At 38.9% G+C, this 10,534-nt stretch overlaps 1 non-coding gene across 1 annotated transcript; it reads left to right on the plus strand.

Moving 5' to 3' along the window:
• Positions 1–472: 472 nt before the first annotated feature.
• Positions 473–1,427, plus strand: LOC144338781 (18S ribosomal RNA). Its single transcript, XR_013413162.1, has one exon. It is a non-coding gene; the product is annotated as an 18S ribosomal RNA (ribosomal RNA).
• Positions 1,428–10,534: the final 9,107 nt, after the last annotated feature.

Genomic DNA, 10,534 nt, shown 5'->3' on the forward strand with positions numbered 1-10,534 from the left:
AACCCGTCAGAGCTCAAAAATTATATTTTAACTATAAATACCCCAACAGCTATCCCTCGATTTATGTAAATTTTCCTAAAAATCTTAAACCCCTTCTACTAAACTCCCATTTTATATAGTAAATATAGTAACTAAACTTCCACCATAATACTAATATAATGACTTGAACATACCCCTCTGAAAGCGCTACCCAATATATTATATCCTAAATCAATTATATTCTAATTAGGAATAACTCTCTTAATCAAACCTTTGCCAATTCGATTTTAAAGCCCTGAATTCCCAGAACTATAAACAATCATTTACATTTACCTGTTTCTTTCTCATATTTTAAGCCTACACTGAAATGTGTGTCTCTGTGTGTGTGTGTGTGTGTGTGTGTGTGTGTGTGTGTGTGTACAGTTAATGTAGCTTAATTATTTTAAAGCAAGACACTGAAAATGTCTGGATTGGTTGAATAACCGCATAAACAAATAGGTTTGTTCCTGGCCTTTCTATTAACTCTCAGTAAGATTACACATGAAAGCATCCCCACGTCAGTGAAAATACCCTCTAGATCATCCGGATCAAAAGGAACAAGTTTCAAACACATACAAATGCAGCTCAAAATGCTTTACTCAACCACACCCCCACGGGAAACAGCAGTGATAAATCGTTGGCAATAAACGAAAGTTTAAGCTACACTGATATTTAGGGTTGGTCAATTTTGTGCCAGCCACCGCAGCCATATGATTAGCCCAAGCTAATAGAACTCAGTGTAAAGAGTGTTTAAGGTTTGCCTTCAATAAAGCTATACTCCATGTAAGTCGTGAAAAATTCCAGCTGAAATAAAATATACTACGAAAGTGCCTTTAATATCCTCAAGACACAATAGCTAAGACCCAAACTGGGATTAGATACCCCACTATGCTTAGCCCTAAGCTCTAATAATTAAACTAATGAAACCATTTGCCAGAATACTACAGGCAACAGCTTAAAACTCAAAGGACTTGGCGGTGCTTTATATCCCTCTAGAGGAGCCCGTTCTATAATCGATAAACCCATATATACCTCACCACCTCTTGCCGCCAGCCTATACACCGCAATCTTCAGTAAACCCTAAAAAGGTAATAAAGTAAGCACAAGTACATGCATAAAAACATTAGGTCAAGGTGTAGCCCATGAGGTGGCAAGAAATGGGCTACATTTTCTATACCTAGAAAATCTTATGACAACCCTTATGAAATCTAAGGGCTCAAGGAGATTTTAGCAGTAAACCAAGAGCAGAGTGCTTGGTTGAATAAGGCCATGAAGCACGCACACACCGCACATCGCCGTCCTCTAATGTTGTTCTAAAAATTATTATAGCTAAAACTCTCCATGCACATTCAGAGGAAATAAGTCAAAGTAACATGGTAAGCATACTGGAAAGTGCGCTTTGACAAATCAAAGTGTAGCTTAACCTAAAGCATCCGGCTTAAACCTGGAAGATTTCATCACGACCTGATCACATGGAGCCAATTCTAGCCCCAAACCTCGCTAAAAATATTATTAAATCATCTCAATCAAACCACTTACCTTAGACAAAAGTGTAGGCGATAGAAATGTATGCCTTGGCGCAATAGATACAGTACCGTAAGGGAAAGATGAAAGAACTAAATTAAGCACTAAAAAGCAAAGATAAACTGTTTTACCTTCTGCATAATGTACTAGCTACAAATAACTTGACACAGAGAACCATAGCCAAGTCCCCGGCAACCAGACGAGCTACTCAAAAACAGCTGAAAGAGCACACCCACCCACCTATGTGGCAAAATAGTGGGAAGATTCATGAGCAGCGGTGACAAGCCTACCGGGCCTGGTGACAGCTGGTTGTCCAAGATGGAATCTTAGTTCAACTTTAAACTTACCCACAGAATTACTTAATCTCCCTGTAAGTCTGTTAGTCTAAAGAGGGACAGCTCTTTAGACCCTAGGGAATAACTTTTCTGTAGGGAGTAAAAAATATTGCCCCCATAGTTGACCCAAAAACAGCCACCAATTAAGAAAGCGTTCAAGTTCAACATCTAATTATCTTAAATTCCAATCACTTTACCGAACTCCTAACAACACCTTGGACTAATCTGTTATTTAATAGAAGCAATAATGTTCACATAAGAAATGTGAAAATATTCTCCATTGCATAAACTTACATCAGACTGGAATAACCCACTGACAATTAACAGCCTAATATTAATAAGCAATATAACAAGCACCCTATTATTTATTCTGTTAATCCAACACAGGCATGCGCTAAGGAAAGATTACAAAAAGTAAAAGGAACTCGGCAAATCTTACTCGGCCTGTTTACCAAAAATATCACCTCTAGCATTTCCAATATTAGAGGTACTGCCTGCCCACAGACATATATGTTCAATGGCCATGGTATCCTGACTGTGCAAAGGTAGCATAATCACTTGTTCCCTAAATAGGGACTTTTACGAATGGCCACACGAGGGTTCAGCTGTCATTTACTTGTAATCAGTGAAATTGACCTGTCCCTGAAGAGGCAGGTATAAACAAATAAGATAAGAACACCCTATGGAGCTTTAATGCAAATAAAAATTCAAAAGCCTACAGGCCTTAGCATACCGTCTTTGCATTAAAATTTTGGTTGGGGTGACCTCGGAATATAATTCAACCTCCAAACAGCCTAGACTAAGACTGCACTAGTCTAAGTGAGCTGACACACATTGATTCAATAATTTGATCAACAGAAGAAGTTACCCTAGGGATAACAACAAAACCCTGTTCTAGCGTCCATATAGACAAGGGTTTACAACCTCGATGTTGGATCAGGCCATCCTAATGGTGTAGCCTCTATTAAGGGTTCATTTGTTCAACAATTAAAGTCCTACGTGATCTGAGTTCAGATTAGAGTAATCCAGGTCAGTTTCTATTTAACATTTCTCCTAGTACAGAAGGACAAGAGAAATAGGGCCCACTTCATAAACTGCCCTCACCCCATAGATGATATTATCTCAGTCTAACAAATCATCGCACACCTTACCCAAGAACAGGGTTTGTTAAGATGACAGAGTCCGGCAATTGCATAAAACTTAAAACTTTACAATCAGAGGTTCAACTCCTTTTCTTAACAGTATGTCTATAATTAACTTTCTCCTACTTATTATTCCCACCCTAATTGCTATAGCATTCCTTACACTCATTGAACGAAAAATCTTAGGCTATATACAATTAAGCAAAAGACCTAACACTGTAGGCCCCTATGAACTGCTCCAACCATTCGCTGATGCAATACAACTTTTCACCAAAGAACCCCGACGATCCTTAATATCTGCTATTATCCTTTATATTATTGCCCCTACCTGGCTCTCCTCTTGTGAACCCCCCTCCCTATACCGGATCCCCTAATTAATTTTAATGTAGGCCTCCTATTTATACTAGCCACATCAAGCCTAGCCGTCTACTCCATACTATGATCAGGATGACCATCCAATTCAAGCTATGCCCTAATTGGCACATTATTAGCCGTGGCCCAGACAATCTCACATGAAGTCACCCTAGCCATCATCCTGCTGTCAGTCCTACTAATAAGTGGCTCATTCAACTTACATGCATTCATCACAATGCAAGAATTCCTATGACTGCTCCTACCATCACGGCCCCTAGCCATGATATGATTTATTTCCACCCTAGCAGAAACTAACCAAGCCCCTTTTGACCTAATGGGAGAGTCAGAATTAGTCTCAGGTTTCAACATCGAATATGCCGCAGGTTCATTTGCCCTTTTCTTTAAAATAGCAGAATGCATGAATATTATCATGATAAATGTCCTAACTACTACTATTTTCCTGGGATGACTGCACACTATATAATCACCAGAACTCTATACCATAAAGTTCATTACCAAACCTCTCATTTTAACTGCCCTCTTTTTATGAATTTGAATAGCATACCCCTGATTCCATTACGACCAACTCATATAACTTCTATGAAAAAATTTCGTACCACTTACACTAGCCTTCTGCATATGATATACTTCAATACGTATTCTAATTTCCAGAATTCCACCCCAAACATATGAAATATGTCTGACAAAAGAATTACTTTGGTAAAAAACAGAGGTTAAAATCCTCTTACTTCCAGAACTATAGGAATTGAACCTACCCCTGAGAATCCAAATCTCTTCATGCTACCTATTACACCAAGTCCTAAAGTAAGGTCAGCTAAATAAGCTATCAGGCCCATACCCGAAAATGTTGGTTATATCCTTCTCGTACTAATTAACCCATGAGCCCAATTTATTATTTTCCTCACTATTTTCATAGGAACTCTTATCACAATGCTAGGCTCACACTGATTTCTTATCTGAACAGGCCTAGAAATAAATATACTAGTTCTTACTCCAATCTTGATTTAAAAAATTAATCCCCGCTCTACAGAAGCAGCCACCAAATATTTTCTTACACAAGCAACTGCATCTATAATTCTCACATTAGGTATCCCTACTAATAATCTGTCCTCTGGACAATGAACAATAATAAATACTATTAATCAATTTTCATCCTTAATAATAATAATGGCTCTAGTAATATAACTAGGAATAGCCCCCTTTCACTTCTGAGTCCCAGAGGTAACCCAAGGAACCTCTCTAATATCTGGCATACTTCTTCTCACACGACAAAAACTAGCCCCCATCTCGATTATGTTTCAAATTTTCCCATTAATAAATATGGATATTCTCCTACCTATCACAATTATATCCATTATAGTGGGCAGTTGAGGAGGACTTAATCAAACACAGCTCCATAAAATCCTAGCCTACTCCTCAATTACTCGCCTAGGCTGAATAACAGCAGTACTAACCTACAACCCCGACATTACCATTCTACATCTGATTATTTACCTTATTTTAACAATTACCGCATTTCTAGTACTTAACCTGAGTATATGCGCTACAACCCTATCACTATCTTGCACTTGAAATAAATTAACATGATTAACACCTATAATTCCATTAATTCTATTATCCCTAGGTGGCTTACCTCCATTAACAGGATTCCTGCCTAAATGAATTACCATCCAAGAATTTACAAAATAAAAAAAGTCTTATTACCCCAACCATTATAGCTATTATAATGCTACTCAACTTGTACTCTTTCATACCATCCTAACTTATTCCATCTCAGTGACAATATTCCCCACATCTAAAAATACGAAAATAAAATGACAATTTGAAAATACAAAACCCATACTACTCCTTCCTCCGCTTATCATTTCTTCTATTTTCTTCTTACCAACCTCTCCATTAATATTAGTTATTTAGAAATTTAGGTTAAAAAAGACCAAGGACCTTCGAAGCCCTTAGTAAGTAAATTTTACTTAATTTCTGTAATTAAACCTAAGGACTGCAAGACGCAAGACTCTATTCTGCATTAATTGAACGCAAATCAACCACTTTAATTAAGCTAAGCCCTTGCTAGATTGGTGGGATTCAAACCCACGGAAACTTAGTTAACAGCTAAATACCCTAACCAACTGGCTTCAATCTACTTCTCCTGCCACCGGGGGAGAAAGGCAGGAGAAGCCCCACAGGATTGAGGCTGCTCCTTTGAATTTGCAATTCAACATGAAAAATCACCTCAGGGCTGGTAAAAAGACCTCTGTCTTTAGATTTCCAGTCTAATCCTTACTGAGTCATTTACCTTTTTTCCACTTATGTTCATCAATCATTGATTGTTTTCAACTAATCACAAAGATATCGGAATACTGTATCTGCTATTTGGCGCATGAGTGGGGGTAGTAGGCACTGCCTTAAGCCTCCTAATTCGAGCCAAATTAGGCCCACCAGGAACTCTATTAGGGGATGATCAGATCTATAATGTTATTGTTACCACCCACACATTCGTCATAATCTTCTTTATGGTGATACCAATTATAATCGGGGGTTTCAGCAACTGACTAGTCCCTCTAATGATTGGTGCCCCTGATATGACATTTCCCCTGATAAATAATATGATCAAATAGTAAATGGAAAACGAGAAGGAATTAGCGTTTGTAACCATGTGTTAGACCCTTAACATCTATTCTATCATTTGATGTCCACAGCAATCCTGAAAAGCACTGACAATTTATTCCTATTTTGCAAATGAAGAAACTGAGCTCAGTAATAATTAACAAAGAGTCCAGTAGGTCTCCAGAACCTAGAGACCTTTATACTGTACCAGGGATGATGGCAAATAAGTGTGATCCCTGGAAGACAATCACTGTGCTCTTTCCTAGTGAGGCAAGATATAACCTCAGAATCCTTCTCAACCCAGTGGTTTGGGCACCTTCAACCAATTAATCACAGTAAGTTCAGGAGTATAAAACAAATTCCAATTCCTATTACTCAGTCTAAAGTCTCCAAGAGAACTTCCAGCTCAGATATTCTATATTTCCTACCAACACTCTTTAAAGAGTTATATTATAATAAATTATAAAAGGCAAAGTCCAAGTTAGAAAATGAAGCTTCAAGCTGTCACTTTGTCAGAAAGGTACAACTGCCAGTCAGGACTGTCTGTGCCTCCAGCCTCCAGCCTCCCTCTCTGATTACTTTCCCCCTACCATTTCTGGGCCCCTGTCCAATATGGTAGTGCTAACCACATGTGGCTATTAAGCACCCAAAATGCGGCCAGCTCCACATCATAGATGCTGTAAGTATAAAATGCACTGTGGACTTTTATTTTTTTTAGGTGGAGTTTCACTCTTGTTGCCTAGGCTGGAGTACAATGGTGCGATCTCGGCTCACGGCAACCTCCACCTCCCAGGTTCAAGGGATTCTCCTGCCTCAGCCTCCTGAGTAGCTGGGATTACAGGCAGGCGCCACCATGCCCAGCTTATTTTGTATTTTTAGTAGAGATGGGGTTTCTCCTTGTTGGTCAAGCTGGTCTCAAACTCCCGACCTCAGGTGATCCACCCGCCTCGGCCTCCCAAAGTGCTGGGATTACAAGCGTGAGCCAACGCACCCATTCTACACTGTGAGTTTTGAAGCTGTTGTATGAAAAAGACGTAGACTAGCTCATTAATAATTTTCTATGCTGATGTATGTTGAAATTGTATTTTGGATGTTGAGTTGAATAAAATATATTGATAAAATTAATTTCACCTGTTTCTTTTTACTTTCTTGTAATGTGGCTACTAGAAAATTTAAGGACATGCATGGCATATATTTGTGACTTGCATTCTATTTTTATTGGACAGTGCCATCTTAAAGGCTTCCATTTGCGATCTTTGATTCTTCTGTCATCCTTGCTTCTGTCTGGCTACCTATTCCATTTTCAAGGCTGGCTGACCCTGCATCTTCCTTAGTTGCTGGCTCTTGGCTGCAGCTTTGAGATGGCAATAGAGCAGCCATTCCTTCTTCTCTCAATCCACCATAGTTTCCTTTTGCAACAACTCTCTGCTGCCCTTGTTGCTGCCAAGCAACCTCTGAACTCTCACAGCCCGATTTTAGCTCTTCCAGCCAAACCCAATCAAACTCCAGCAGTCTTAATTTCTTAGGGATCCTTTCAGAAATACACAGCAAGAGATTGAATTTAGACTAGGGAAGTGAGGAAACAATCAAGGCTATTCCTCCTTGGACTTGGAGTATACCTTCTTTTGCAGGGCATTCAACCAGGTCAAGCAATCACATCTACAGCTAATTGATAGAGCATCCGAAATAGATGGTCCATTCTGGTAATAGCTTACCAATGATCACAGCCTGGGAAATTATCACAGAAATAGAATGACTGAGACCATGTCTGGAAACAGCCAGAGCAAGTCAGAAGGCTATTAAAGGTCCAAATATGAGATTCTGAACAGGAACTGACTCTTTAGGAATGAGGGGAATGCAGAGAGACTCCACAGGAAGGTTCCCCTACCTAGAAAGGAAAAGGAGCAAATCAGATACGTGTCTCATTGATCAAAGATCGCCACCGCCAGGGGGCAGTAGAAAAACAAATGTCAAAAGATCTGAGTTCATATCTCAGTTCCACCACCTTAGTGTATACCCTCGATTCTGTCATTTAACTTTTGCTTCTGAAAACTAAAAACAATAATATTCATCTAACTCTGAGATTGTCAATTACATAAAGCATATGAAGGGTTGGGGTTGCAGGAGGAGGGAGGTGATAATAGAGGTAGCTGTCTCTCCCCAAGTTTCCCAGATTGGGAAAATGTGTATCTTCAGGGAATGTGATATTGGCCACAAAAGTACATGAAAGCAGCTCTGTATATTGTGAACATAAGTCACAGTTTCGTTTCTTCAAAACAGCATCAGAATACAGTTTTTTCATCATTAAAGAATATTTTACAAAAGGAATGAAGTGATCCCAATAGCACTTTGAGAACACTGCATTCGGCTGTGTTATTCCCATGATCACACCTACTCTCCATAATTTTAGGCACAGGCATGAATTCACAGATGCAAAAGTTCTCTCAAATCTTTTGTGTCACTCACCTTCTTGCTTCTCTTTTGTCATGTCAAACTTGCTCCTACACCAGGGCCTCTGTGCCTGCTCTTCCCCCTGCCTGAGACCATCTTCACCTGTCTCCCTCCCTCATTTCTATTCTGCTCATTATGATCACCTCTTTTGCTGCACCCACCAGGAGACCTTCTTAGGTTACACTTAACATGTCATCTCATAAGACAACTGTGCACCATGCAGGACTCCAATTCACTAAAAAGGACAGGAAAAAAATTGAGCCTGCTAAAACCATAGTCTCAAATGTCCCTCTACAGCAGCGGGCATCCTTGCAGCAACTCACATACTATCGTCCACGGTGGGGCAGGAAGAGATCCATGTCACACACTGCAGGAACTGTCCTGGCTTAAATGCCTCCTGCCCTGCAAGAACTAATAACTCTTGCAGTAAATCTATAGGTATTTTTAATAGACTTTCCGCAACCAGCTTGCTGATTACAAGACTCATGGACTCAGAGAAGCCCAAAGCATAGCACCTCCATATAAATAAATAAACTTAGAGTTTATTTGCAGTGCCTCCTGGTTCAAATGCAATTTACTAATCTGGCATCATTTTTATTATAAGCAAGCTTGCTTAATAATATAGTTGCATGTTTACACTTATCAAATTACCAGAGAAACAGATCTAGACAGTTGGACTGAAGCTCAGCTCAGGTCCTCCTGCAGGGTGAGTTTTATTAACCCACAACATCTTAAATTGCCGTATGTTCTGTGACTCTAGAATTTTCAATCCTTGTATCCAATTCACAGCATACATCACTGTTTACTGATGCGTTTGTTACCTGGCTCCCCAACCATCGTATCATTATAGCAGAGAAGTTACCTGATATGTTCCCTGCTGTACTCAGAAGTCCAGAAGAATGCCTGGCACAGAGTAGACACTCAATAAATATGTGTTAAATGAATGACATTCAATATCTATGGTTTTATACAAACACAAGAAACTCAGACTTTTCATGGTGGTTTAACTGGCAAGTAATATACAGACATGCAAGCGGGCAGGCGGCCCATCACTATGCCCAGAGTCATGCCTTCAGGAGCTGGTCCCAAGAGCACACGGGCTCAGAGGAAAGAGTCATATTCATAAGAGGTCTAGGATGTCAGCTGGGGATTTTGTTATGGAGCAGCCAGTAGTGACCTAGTTTAGGACTTTTAAAAGTAACTCAAAAACAAGCAACAAACAGAGAACAACTTAAGGCAGAAACCTAGCTAATGGGACAAGAGAATACGAATGTCTGAGTGGGCTCATCATCAAGACAGTTTCACTGTGTGCTATTTGACTTCTACAAGAGGCCTCAGCACAAGAGATGATCAAATTACCATGCTTTCCACCAGCAGCATTTTCCAAAGTTTCTGGGAGATGTTCATAGACAGTACTCCAGAGAAGGTTTTTGCTTGGCAAATCTCTGCTAAACACCTTTTTTATTAAAAGACTTCTCTGAGAATTCACTTTGTAAATCCCAAAGAGAGAACACAAAACATAGCATTTCCCAAACTTTTTTAGACATCCTTCCTTCACTGATCATCTCACTCTGTGAAAAACTTTTGTACTTTGGAAAAATTTACATAAATTTGTTTTATACTATTTGGCAAAGACTCATATGTTACATATACTATGATCTAAACTGCCCAAATAAGTAAAGAGGAACTAAGTTGAAGCAAAATTAATATATCCCATGTGATTTGAGGTATAGAATTTAACTATAATATGTAACATTTTTAACTTAAAATGTTATTTTTAAATATCTAAAAATATATATAGTTAACTCTATACATATATACATATACCTATATATACACACACATATATATAGTTAATTTAAAAGAAACTGTCCCTGAATAACCAACACTTCCTCTTAGCCAGTTCTTATCCTCTGCACAGGAATGAGCTCCTTTATGTACTCTAATCTTAAGAACTGAATATTCACAAATCTATAGTACTTTCACGACTTGGATAATTTCAAACAATTAACAGCTAGCTTAATACCTACCTCTGATAATAGGCAATCTAAGAAAACAGCAATTTTATGTTTAATCAGGTACCCG

Source organism: Macaca mulatta, chromosome 1 (genome assembly GCF_049350105.2).
Source record: "Macaca mulatta isolate MMU2019108-1 chromosome 1, T2T-MMU8v2.0, whole genome shotgun sequence".
In the NCBI taxonomy this organism is placed as follows: Eukaryota; Metazoa; Chordata; class Mammalia; order Primates; family Cercopithecidae; genus Macaca; species Macaca mulatta.